Source organism: Taudactylus pleione, unplaced genomic scaffold (genome assembly GCF_031769625.1).
Source record: "Taudactylus pleione unplaced genomic scaffold, aTauple2 ptg000342l, whole genome shotgun sequence".
NCBI classification, from domain to species: domain Eukaryota; kingdom Metazoa; phylum Chordata; class Amphibia; order Anura; family Myobatrachidae; genus Taudactylus; species Taudactylus pleione.
Window position 1 is genome coordinate 5,182,811 of NW_028284743.1, and position 14,287 is coordinate 5,197,097.

Here is a 14,287-nt window from a genome sequence, read left to right on the forward strand (position 1 = left end):
TCCAGCATCGACGGGAACACAAACTAACCTAGAAGTGACAAATACCTCCTTGCAAATATCCCTGTTAGCAAGGTGATTTTGCTTAAAAGAGACAAGCAGCATTATCACAAAAGAACATTTCAACAACAAACTATACAACACTTTATAGTGAGAATAACTGTCATTCAAATTAGTTCCTGCCCCATTGGAGCTTACAGACTAAATTTCATAACATACAAACACACATACTGTGTTGCATACATATGGCAGGATGAATTTGCACTATCACAAAGGGTACAAACATGGTAATCAAAAGAGCCCATTCCAACAAAAATGTATACAATGCTGTACAACAACTATATGTCATCCATATTATTCCCTGCCCCATTGGAGCTTACAGTTTAAAATTATTAACACATAAGCATTCACACACCGTCCATACAAAACATTCTGTACATATTTTATAAATATCCATGTATACCAGGAAGATATTATCACACCTCTACAGTCTAGAACTTGTGTCTATCCTGAGAGTTATCAGTAATTAATAATAATATTAATTACCTGTCTTGGGTCTACTACTCCTGCAGTGCTATCTTCATTATACAGTATGCTTTGTAGTAAAGTTGATCTTATAAAAGTCCAGAGATGTAGATTGCATGGCTGTTGTCCTCACATGTTTAATCATGAAGAAAGTCTTCCTGAAAAATATTTTAGAGGCATGATAATATGTTCCTGATATACATGCATATTTATTATTATTATTATTATTATTATTATTATTTCTATATATTGTATAACTAATAAATGCAATAAAGTACAGAGAACAGAAATAATTAATAACAGTCCCTTCCCCATAGGAGCTTACAGTCTAAAGTCACTAACACCAAAAAACTCTAAGTAAAATAGAAATTCAGTGTTCCATAAATACTGTCACAGGACAGTGCAGTCCCAGACCCAGATATCGCTGGTTCAAGCCCAATTGACAAGTCCTCCAGTTCCAGCCAGTCAACAGCTTCAACAGTTCCAGTCCAGTTAAGAAGTCCACTGGATAAGGCCTGGTCTCCAGCATATATGGTTTCAGTCCAATTAAGAAGTCCATCGGATCTAGCTTGGTATCCAAGGTCAAGGGTTCCAGTCCAGTTAAGAAGTCTCCCTGATCAAGGTTGGTCAACAATGTCAACGGTCCCAGTTCAGTTAAAAATTCCACTGGATTCTGCCTGGTCTCCAGCATCAATAGTTCCAGTCTAGTTAAAAAGTACACCGGATCAGGCCTGGTCTCCAGCATCAACTGTTCCAGTCCTGTTAAGAAGTTCTCTGGATCCAGTCTGGCCTCCAATTTCAATGGTTCCAGTCCAGGTAAGAAATCCACTGGATCCAGACTGGTCTCCAGCATCATTGTTTACAGTCCAGTTAAGAAGTCCTTCGGATTCCGCCGGGTCTCTGGCATCAATAGTTCAAGTTCAGTTAAGAAGTCAGCTGGATCCAACCTGGTCTCCAGCATCAGTGGTTTAAGTCCAGTTAAAAAGTCTACCGGTTCCAGCCTGGTCTCCAGCATCGACGGGAACACAAACTAACCTAGAAGTGACAAATACCTCCTTGCAAATATCCCTGTTAGCAAGGTGATTTTGCTTAAAAGAGACAAGCAGCATTATCACAAAAGAACATTTCAACAACAAACTATACAACACTTTATAGTGAGAATAACTGTCATTCAAATTAGTTCCTGCCCCATTGGAGCTTACAGACTAAATTTCATTACATACAAACACACATACTGTGTTGCATACATATGGCAGGATGAATTTGCACTATCACAAAGGGTACAAACATGGTAATCAAAAGAGCCCATTCCAACAAAAATGTATACAATGCTGTACAAAAACTATATGTCATCCATATTATTCCCTGCCCCATTGGAGCTTACAGTTTAAAATTCTTAACACATAAGCATTCACACACCGTCCATACAAAACATTCTGTACATATTTTATAAATATCCATGTATACCAGGAAGATATTATCACACCTCTACAGTCTAGAACTTGTGTCTATCCTGAGAGTTATCAGTAATTAATAATAATATTAATTACCTGTCTTGGGTCTACTACTCCTGCAGTGCTATCTTCATTATACAGTATGCTTTGTAGTAAAGTTGATCTTATAAAAGTCCAGAGATGTAGATTGCATGGCTGTTGTCCTCACATGTTTAATCATGAAGAAAGTCTTCCTGAAAAATATTTTAGAGGCATGATAATATGTTCCTGATATACATGCATATTTATTATTATTATTATTATTATTATTATTATTATTATTATTTCTATATATTGTATAACTAATAAATGCAATAAAGTTCAGAGAACAGAAATAATTAATAACAGTCCCTTCCCCATAGGAGCTTACAGTCTAAAGTCACTAACACCAAAAAACTCTAAGTAAAATAGAAATTCAGTGTTCCATAAATACTGTCACAGGACAGTGCAGTCCCAGACCCAGATATCGCTGGTTCAAGCCCAATTGACAAGTCCTCCAGTTCCAGCCAGTCAACAGCTTCAACAGTTCCAGTCCAGTTAAGAAGTCCACTGGATAAGGCCTGGTCTCCAGCATATATGGTTTCAGTCCAATTAAGAAGTCCATCGGATCTAGCTTGGTATCCAAGGTCAAGGGTTCCAGTCCAGTTAAGAAGTCTCCCTGATCAAGGTTGGTCAACAATGTCAACGGTCCCAGTTCAGTTAAAAATTCCACTGGATTCTGCCTGGTCTCCAGCATCAATAGTTCCAGTCTAGTTAAAAAGTACACCGGATCAGGCCTGGTCTCCAGCATCAACTGTTCCAGTCCTGTTAAGAAGTTCTCTGGATCCAGTCTGGCCTCCAATTTCAATGGTTCCAGTCCAGGTAAGAAATCCACTGGATCCAGACTGGTCTCCAGCATCATCGGTTACAGTCCAGTTAAGAAGTCCTTCGGATTCCGCCGGGTCTCTGGCATCAATAGTTCAAGTTCAGTTAAGAAGTCAGCTGGATCCAACCTGGTCTCCAGCATCAGTGGTTTAAGTCCAGTTAAAAAGTCTACTGGTTCCAGCCTGGTCTCCAGCATCGATGGGAACACAAACTAACCTAGAAGTGACAAATACCTCCTTGCAAATATCCCTGTTAGCAAGGTGATTTTGCTTAAAAGAGACAAGCAGCATTATCACAAAAGATCATTTTAACAACAAACTATACAACACTTTATAGTGAGAATAACTGTCATTCAAATTAGTTCCTGCCCCATTGGAGCTTACAGACTAAATTTCATAACATACAAACACACATACTGTGTTGCATACATATGGCAGGATGAATTTGCACTATCACAAAGGGTACAAACATGGTAATCAAAAGAGCCCATTCCAACAAAAATGTATACAATGCTGTACAAAAACTATATGTCATCCATATTATTCCCTGCCCCATTGGAGCTTACAGTTTAAAATTCTTAACACATAAGCATTCACACACCGTCCATACAAAACATTCTGTACATATTTTATAAATATCCATGTATACCAGGAAGATATTTTCACACCTCTATAGTCTAGAACTTGTGTCTATCCTGAGAGTTATCAGTAATTAATAATAATATTAATTACCTGTCTTGGGTCTACTACTCCTGCAATGCTATCTTCATTATACAGTATGCTTTGTAGTAAAGTTGATCTAATAAAAGTCCAGAGATGTAGATTGCATGGCTGTTGTCCTCACATGTTTAATCATGAAGAAAGTCTTCCTGAAAAATATTTTAGAGGCATGATAATATGTTCCTGATATACATGCATATTTATTATTATTATTATTATTATTATTATTATTATTTCTATATATTGTATAACTAATAAATGCAATAAAGTACAGAGAACAGAAATAATTAATAACAGTACCTTTCCCATAGGAGCTTACAGTCTAAAGTCACTAACACCAAATAACTCTAAGTAAAATAGAAATTCAGTGTTCCATAAATACTGTCACAGGACAGTGCAGTCCCAGACCCAGATATCGCGGTTCAAGCCCAATTGACAAGTCCTCCAGTTCCAGCCAGTCAACAGCTTCAACAGTTCCAGTCCAGTTAAGAAGTCCACTGGATAAGGCCTGGTCTCCAGCAAATATGGTTTCAGTCCAATTAAAAAGTCCATCGGATCTAGCTTTGTATCCAAGGTCAACGGTTCCAGTCCAGTTAAGAAGTCTCCCTGATCCAGGTTGGTCAACAATGTCAATGGTCCCAGTTCAGTTAAAAATTCCACTGGATTCTGCCTGGTCTCCAGCATCAATAGTTCCAGTCTAGTTAAAAAGTACACCGGATCAGGCCTGGTCTCCAGCATCAACTGTTCCAGTCCTGTTTAGAAGTTCTCTGGATCCAGTCTGGCCTCCAATTTCAATGGTTCCAGTCCAGGTAAGAAATCCACTGGAACCAGACTGGTCTCCAGCATCATCGGTTACAGTCCAGTTAAGAAGTCCATCGGATTCCGCCGGGTCTCTGGCATCAATAGTTCAAGTTCAGTTAAGAAGTCAGCTGGATCCAACCTGGTCTCCAGCATCAGTAGTTTAAGTCCAGTTAAAAAGTCTACCAGTTCCAGCCTGGTCTCCAGCATCGACGGGAACACAAACTAACCTAGAAGTGACAAATACCTCCTTGCAAATATCCCTGTTAGCAAGGTGATTTTGCTTAAAAGAGACAAGCAGCATTATCACAAAAGATCATTTCAACAACAAACTATACAACACTTTATAGTGAGAATAACTGTCATTCAAATTAGTTCCTGCCCCATTGGAGCTTACAGACTAAATTTCATAACATACAAACACACATACTGTGTTGCATACATATGGCAGGATGAATTTGCACTATCACAAAGGGTACAAACATGGTAATCAAAAGAGCCCATTCCAACAAAAATGTATACAATGCTGTACAAAATCTATATGTCATCCATATTATTCCCTGCCCAATTGGAGCTTACAGTTTAAAATTCTTAACACATAAGCATTCACACACCGTCCATACAAAACATTCTGTACATATTTTATAAATATCCATGTATACCAGGAAGATATTATCACACCTCTACAGTCTAGAACTTGTGTCTATCCTGAGAGTTATCAGTAATTAATAATAATATTAATTACCTGTCTTGGGTCTACTACTCTTGCAGTGCTATCTTCATTATACAGTATGCTTTGTAGTAAAGTTGATCTTATAAAAGTCCAGAGATGTAGATTGCATGGCTGTTGTCCTCACATGTTTAATCATGAAGAAAGTCTTCCTGAAAAATATTTTAGAGGCATGATAATATGCTCCTGATATACATGCATATTTATTATTATTATTATTATTATTATTATTTCTATATATTGTATAACTAATAAATGCAATAAAGTACAGAGAACAGAAATAATTAATAACAGTCCCTTCCCCATAGGAGCTTACAGTCTAAAGTCACTAACACCAAAAAACTCTAAGTAAAATAGAAATTCAGTGTTCCATAAATACTGTCACAGGACAGTGCAGTCCCAGACCCAGATATCGCTGGTTCAAGCCCAATTGACAAGTCCTCCAGTTCCAGCCAGTCAACAGCTTCAACAGTTCTAGTCCAGTTAAGAAGTCCACTGGATAAGGCCTGGTCTCCAGCATATATGGTTTCAGTCCAATTAAGAAGTCCATCGGATCTAGCTTGGTATCCAAGGTCAAGGGTTCCAGTCCAGTTAAGAAGTCTACCTGATCAAGGTTGGTCAACAATGTCAACGGTCCCAGTTCAGTTAAAAATTCCACTGGATTCTGCCTGGTCTCCAGCATCTATAGTTCCAGTCTAGTTAAAAAGTACACCGGATCAGGCCTGGTCTCCAGCATCAACTGTTCCAGTCCTGTTAAGAAGTTCTCTGGATCCAGTCTGGCCTCCAATTTCAATGGTTCCAGTCCAGGTAAGAAATCCACTGGATCCAGACTGGTCTTCAGCATCATCGGTTACAGTCCAGTTAAGAAGTCCTTCGGATTCCGCCGGGTCTCTGGCATCAATAGTTCAAGTTCAGTTAAGAAGTCAGCTGGATCCAACCTGGTCTCCAGCATCAGTGGTTTAAGTCCAGTTAAAAAGTCTACCGGTTCCAGCCTGGTCTCCAGCATCGATGGGAACACAAACTAACCTAGAAGTGACAAATACCTCCTTGCAAATATCCCTGTTAGCAAGGTGATTTTGCTTAAAAGAGACAAGCAGCATTATCACAAAAGATCATTTCAACAACAAACTATACAACACTTTATAGTGAGAATAACTGTCATTCAAATTAGTTCCTGCCCCATTGGAGCTTACAGACTAAATTTCATAACATACAAACACACATACTGTGTTGCATACATATGGCAGGATGAATTTGCACTATCACAAAGGGTACAAACATGGTAATCAAAAGAGCCCATTCCAACAAAAATGTATACAATGCTGTACAAAAACTATATGTCATCCATATTATTCCCTGCCCCATTGGAGCTTACAGTTTAAAATTCTTAACACATAAGCATTCACACACCGTCCATACAAAACATTCTGTACATATTTTATAAATATCCATGTATACCAGGAAGATATTTTTACACCTCTATAGTCTAGAACTTGTGTCTATCCTGAGAGTTAGCAGTAATTAATAATAATATTAATTACCTGTCTTGGGTCTACTACTCCTGCAATGCTATCTTCATTATACAGTATGCTTTGTAGTAAAGTTGATCTAATAAAAGTCCAGAGATGTAGATTGCATGGCTGTTGTCCTCACATGTTTAATCATGAAGAAAGTCTTCCTGAAAAATATTTTAGAGGCATGATAATATGTTCCTGATATACATGCATATTTATTATTATTATTATTATTATTATTATTATTATTTCTATATATTGTATAACTAATAAATGCAATAAAGTACAGAGAACAGAAATAATTAATAACAGTACCTTTCCCATAGGAGCTTACAGTCTAAAGTCACTAACACCAAATAACTCTAAGTAAAATAGAAATTCAGGTTTCCATAAATACTGTCACAGGACAGTGCAGTCCCAGACCCAGATATCGCGGTTCAAGCCCAATTGACAAGTCCTCCAGTTCCAGCCAGTCAACAGCTTCAACAGTTCCAGTCCAGTTAAGAAGTCCACTGGATAAGGCCTGGTCTCCAGCATATATGGTTTCAGTCCAATTAAAAAGTCCATCGGATCTAGCTTTGTATCCAAGGTCAACGGTTCCAGTCCAGTTAAGAAGTCTCCCTGATCCAGGTTGGTCAACAATGTCAATGGTCCCAGTTCAGTTAAAAATTCCACTGGATTCTGCCTGGTCTCCAGCATCAATAGTTCCAGTCTAGTTAAAAAGTACACCGGATCAGGCCTGGTCTCCAGCATCAACTGTTCCAGTCCTGTTTAGAAGTTCTCTGGATCCAGTCTGGCCTCCAATTTCAATGGTTCCAGTCCAGGTAAGAAATCCACTGGAACCAGACTGGTCTCCAGCATCATCGGTTACAGTCCAGTTAAGAAGTCCATCGGATTCCGCCGGGTCTCTGGCATCAATAGTTCAAGTTCAGTTAAGAAGTCAGCTGGATCCAACCTGGTCTCCAGCATCAGTAGTTTAAGTCCAGTTAAAAAGTCTACCGGTTCCAGCCTGGTCTCCAGCATCGATGGGAACACAAACTAACCTAGAAGTGACAAATACCTCCTTGCAAATATCCCTGTTAGCAAGGTGATTTTGCTTAAAAGAGACAAGCAGCATTATCACAAAAGATCATTTCAACAACAAACTATACAACACTTTATAGTGAGAATAACTGTCATTCAAATTAGTTCCTGCCCCATTGGAGCTTACAGACTAAATTTCATAACATACAAACACACATACTGTGTTGCATACATATGGCAGGATGAATTTGCACTATCACAAAGGGTACAAACATGGTAATCAAAAGAGCCCATTCCAACAAAAATTTATACAATGCTGTACAAAAACTATATGTCATCCATATTATTCCCTGCCCCATTGGAGCTTACAGTTTAAAATTCTTAACACATAAGCATTCACACACCGTCCATACAAAACATTCTGTACATATTTTATAAATATCCATGTATACCAGGAAGATATTTTCACACCTCTATAGTCTAGAACTTGTGTCTATCCTGAGAGTTATCAGTAATTAATAATAATATTAATTACCTGTCTTGGGTCTACTACTCCTGCAATGCTATCTTCATTATACAGTATGCTTTGTAGTAAAGTTGATCTAATAAAAGTCCAGAGATGTAGATTGCATGGCTGTTGTCCTCACATGTTTAATCATGAAGAAAGTCTTCCTGAAAAATATTTTAGAGGCATGATAATATGTTCCTGATATACATGCATATTTATTATTATTATTATTATTATTATTATTATTTCTATATATTGTATAACTAATAAATGCAATAAAGTACAGAGAACAGAAATAATTAATAACAGTACCTTTCCCATAGGAGCTTACAGTCTAAAGTCACTAACACCAAATAACTCTAAGTAAAATAGAAATTCAGTGTTCCATAAATACTGTCACAGGACAGTGCAGTCCCAGACCCAGATATCGCGGTTCAAGCCCAATTGACAAGTCCTCCAGTTCCAGCCAGTCAACAGCTTCAACAGTTCCAGTCCAGTTAAGAAGTCCACTGGATAAGGCCTGGTCTCCAGCATATATGGTTTCAGTCCAATTAAGAAGTCCATCGGATCTAGCTTGGTATCCAAGGTCAAGGGTTCCAGTCCAGTTAAGAAGTCTCCCTGATCAAGGTTGGTCAACAATGTCAACGGTCCCAGTTCAGTTAAAAATTCCACTGGATTCTGCCTGGTCTCCAGCATCAATAGTTCCAGTCTAGTTAAAAAGTACACCGGATCAGGCCTGGTCTCCAGCATCAACTGTTCCAGTCCTGTTAAGAAGTTCTCTGGATCCAGTCTGGCCTCCAATTTCAATGGTTCCAGTCCAGGTAAGAAATCCACTGGATCCAGACTGGTCTCCAGCATCATCGGTTACAGTCCAGTTAAGAAGTCCTTCGGATTCCGCCGGATCTCTGGCATCAATAGTTCAAGTTCAGTTAAGAAGTCAGCTGGATCCAACCTGGTCTCCAGCATCAGTGGTTTAAGTCCAGTTAAAAAGTCTACCGGTTCCAGCCTGGTCTCCAGCATCGACGGGAACACAAACTAACCTAGAAGTGACAAATACCTCCTTGCAAATATCCCTGTTAGCAAGGTGATTTTGCTTAAAAGAGACAAGCAGCATTATCACAAAAGAACATTTCAACAACAAACTATACAACACTTTATAGTGAGAAAAACTGTCATTCAAATTAGTTCCTGCCCCATTGGAGCTTACAGACTAAATTTCATAACATACAAACACACATACTGTGTTGCATACATATGGCAGGATGAATTTGCACTATCACAAAGGGTACAAACATGGTAATCAAAAGAGCCCATTCCAACAAAAATGTATACAATGCTGTACAACAACTATATGTCATCCATATTATTCCCTGCCCCATTGGAGCTTACAGTTTAAAATTATTAACACATAAGCATTCACACACCGTCCATACAAAACATTCTGTACATATTTTATAAATATCCATGTATACCAGGAAGATATTATCACACCTCTACAGTCTAGAACTTGTGTCTATCCTGAGAGTTATCAGTAATTAATAATAATATTAATTACCTGTCTTGGGTCTACTACTCCTGCAGTGCTATCTTCATTATACAGTATGCTTTGTAGTAAAGTTGATCTTATAAAAGTCCAGAGATGTAGATTGCATGGCTGTTGTCCTCACATGTTTAATCATGAAGAAAGTCTTCCTGAAAAATATCTTAGAGGCATGATAATATGTTCCTGATATACATGCATATTTATTATTATTATTATTATTATTATTATTATTATTATTATTATTTCTATATATTGTATAACTAATAAATGCAATAAAGTACAGAGAACAGAAATAATTAATAACAGTCCCTTCCCCATAGGAGCTTACAGTCTAAAGTCACTAACACCAAAAAACTCTAAGTAAAATAGAAATTCAGTGTTCCATAAATACTGTCACAGGACAGTGCAGTCCCAGACCCAGATATCGCTGGTTCAAGCCCAATTGACAAGTCCTCCAGTTCCAGCCAGTCAACAGCTTCAACAGTTCCAGTCCAGTTAAGAAGTCCACTGGATAAGGCCTGGTCTCCAGCATATATGGTTTCAGTCCAATTAAGAAGTCCATCGGATCTAGCTTGGTATCCAAGGTCAAGGGTTCCAGTCCAGTTAAGAAGTCTCCCTGATCAAGGTTGGTCAACAATGTCAACGGTCCCAATTCAGTTAAAAATTCCACTGGATTCTGCCTGGTCTCCAGCATCAATAGTTCCAGTCTAGTTAAAAAGTACACCGGATCAGGCCTGGTCTCCAGCATCAACTGTTCCAGTCCTGTTAAGAAGTTCTCTGGATCCAGTCTGGCCTCCAATTTCAATGGTTCCAGTCCAGGTAAGAAATCCACTGGATCCAGACTGGTCTCCAGCATCATCGGTTACAGTCCAGTTAAGAAGTCCTTCGGATTCCGCCGGGTCTCTGGCATCAATAGTTCAAGTTCAGTTAAGAAGTCAGCTGGATCCAACCTGGTCTCCAGCATCAGTGGTTTAAGTCCAGTTAAAAAGTCTACCGGTTCCAGCCTGGTCTCCAGCATCGACGGGAACACAAACTAACCTAGAAGTGACAAATACCTCCTTGCAAATATCCCTGTTAGCAAGGTGATTTTGCTTAAAAGAGACAAGCAGCATTATCACAAAAGAACATTTCAACAACAAACTATACAACACTTTATAGTGAGAATAACTGTCATTCAAATTAGTTCCTGCCCCATTGGAGCTTACAGACTAAATTTCATTACATACAAACACACATACTGTGTTGCATACATATGGCAGGATGAATTTGCACTATCACAAAGGGTACAAACATGGTAATCAAAAGAGCCCATTCCAACAAAAATGTATACAATGCTGTACAAAAACTATATGTCATCCATATTATTCCCTGCCCCATTGGAGCTTACAGTTTAAAATTCTTAACACATAAGCATTCACACACCGTCCATACAAAACATTCTGTACATATTTTATAAATATCCATGTATACCAGGAAGATATTATCACACCTCTACAGTCTAGAACTTGTGTCTATCCTGAGAGTTATCAGTAATTAATAATAATATTAATTACCTGTCTTGGGTCTACTACTCCTGCAGTGCTATCTTCATTATACAGTATGCTTTGTAGTAAAGTTGATCTTATAAAAGTCCAGAGATGTAGATTGCATGGCTGTTGTCCTCACATGTTTAATCATGAAGAAAGTCTTCCTGAAAAATATTTTAGAGGCATGATAATATGTTCCTGATATACATGCATATTTATTATTATTATTATTATTATTATTATTATTATTATTATTATTTCTATATATTGTATAACTAATAAATGCAATAAAGTTCAGAGAACAGAAATAATTAATAACAGTCCCTTCCCCATAGGAGCTTACAGTCTAAAGTCACTAACACCAAAAAACTCTAAGTAAAATAGAAATTCAGTGTTCCATAAATACTGTCACAGGACAGTGCAGTCCCAGACCCAGATATCGCTGGTTCAAGCCCAATTGACAAGTCCTCCAGTTCCAGCCAGTCAACAGCTTCAACAGTTCCAGTCCAGTTAAGAAGTCCACTGGATAAGGCCTGGTCTCCAGCATATATGGTTTCAGTCCAATTAAGAAGTCCATCGGATCTAGCTTGGTATCCAAGGTCAATGGTTCCAGTCCAGTTAAGAAGTCTCCCTGATCAAGGTTGGTCAACAATGTCAACGGTCCCAGTTCAGTTAAAAATTCCACTGGATTCTGCCTGGTCTCCAGCATCAATAGTTCCAGTCTAGTTAAAAAGTACACCGGATCAGGCCTGGTCTCCAGCATCAACTGTTCCAGTCCTGTTAAGAAGTTCTCTGGATCCAGTCTGGCCTCCAATTTCAATGGTTCCAGTCCAGGTAAGAAATCCACTGGATCCAGACTGGTCTCCAGCATCATCGGTTACAGTCCAGTTAAGAAGTCCTTCGGATTCCGCCGGGTCTCTGGCATCAATAGTTAAAGTTCAGTTAAGAAGTCAGCTGGATCCAACCTGGTCTCCAGCATCAGTGGTTTAAGTCCAGTTAAAAAGTCTACCGGTTCCAGCCTGGTCTCCAGCATCGATGGGAACACAAACTAACCTAGAAGTGACAAATACCTCCTTGCAAATATCCCTGTTAGCAAGGTGATTTTGCTTAAAAGAGACAAGCAGCATTATCACAAAAGATCATTTTAACAACAAACTATACAACACTTTATAGTGAGAATAACTGTCATTCAAATTAGTTCCTGCCCCATTGGAGCTTACAGACTAAATTTCATAACATACAAACACACATACTGTGTTGCATACATATGGCAGGATGAATTTGCACTATCACAAAGGGTACAAACATGGTAATCAAAAGAGCCCATTCCAACAAAAATGTATACAATGCTGTACAAAAACTATATGTCATCAATATTATTCCCTGCCCCATTGGAGCTTACAGTTTAAAATTCTTAACACATAAGCATTCACACACCGTCCATACAAAACATTCTGTACATATTTTATAAATATCCATGTATACCAGGAAGATATTATCACACCTCTACAGTCTAGAACTTGTGTCTATCCTGAGAGTTATCAGTAATTAATAATAATATTAATTACCTGTCTTGGGTCTACTACTCTTGCAGTGCTATCTTCATTATACAGTATGCTTTGTAGTAAAGTTGATCTTATAAAAGTCCAGAGATGTAGATTGCATGGCTGTTGTCCTCACATGTTTGATCATGAAGAAAGACTTCCTGAAAAATATTTTAGAGGCATGATAATATGTTCCTGATATACATGCATATTTATTATTATTATTATTATTATTATTATTATTATTTCTATATATTGTATAACTAATAAATGCAATAAAGTACAGAGAACAGAAATAATTAATAACAGTCCCTTCCCCATAGGAGCTTACAGTCTAAAGTCACTAACACCAAAAAACTCTAAGTAAAATAGAAATTCAGTGTTCCATAAATACTGTCACAGGACAGTGCAGTCCCAGACCCAGATATCGCTGGTTCAAGCCCAATTGACAAGTCCTCCAGTTCCAGCCAGTCAACAGCTTCAACAGTTCCAGTCCAGTTAAGAAGTCCACTGGATAAGGCCTGGTCTCCAGCATATATGGTTTCAGTCCAATTAAGAAGTCCATCGGATCTAGCTTGGTATCCAAGGTCAAGGGTTCCAGTCCAGTTAAGAAGTCTCCCTGATCAAGGTTGGTCAACAATGTCAACGGTCCCAATTCAGTTAAAAATTCCACTGGATTCTGCCTGGTCTCCAGCATCAATAGTTCCAGTCTAGTTAAAAAGTACACCGGATCAGGCCTGGTCTCCAGCATCAACTGTTCCAGTCCTGTTAAGAAGTTCTCTGGATCCAGTCTGGCCTCCAATTTCAATGGTTCCAGTCCAGGTAAGAAATCCACTGGATCCAGACTGGTCTCCAGCATCATCGGTTACAGTCCAGTTAAGAAGTCCTTCGGATTCCGCCGGGTCTCTGGCATCAATAGTTCAAGTTCAGTTAAGAAGTCAGCTGGATCCAACCTGGTCTCCAGCATCAGTGGTTTAAGTCCAGTTAAAAAGTCTACCGGTTCCAGCCTGGTCTCCAGCATCGACGGGAACACAAACTAACCTAGAAGTGACAAATACCTCCTTGCAAATATCCCTGTTAGCAAGGTGATTTTGCTTAAAAGAGACAAGCAGCATTATCACAAAAGAACATTTCAACAACAAACTATACAACACTTTATAGTGAGAATAACTGTCATTCAAATTAGTTCCTGCCCCATTGGAGCTTACAGACTAAATTTCATTACATACAAACACACATACTGTGTTGCATACATATGGCAGGATGAATTTGCACTATCACAAAGGGTACAAACATGGTAATCAAAAGAGCCCATTCCAACAAAAATGTATACAATGCTGTACAAAAACTATATGTCATCCATATTATTCCCTGCCCCATTGGAGCTTACAGTTTAAAATTCTTAACACATAAGCATTCACACACCATCCATACAAAACATTCTGTACATATTTTATAAATATCCATGTATACCAGGAAGATATTATCACACCTCTACAGTCT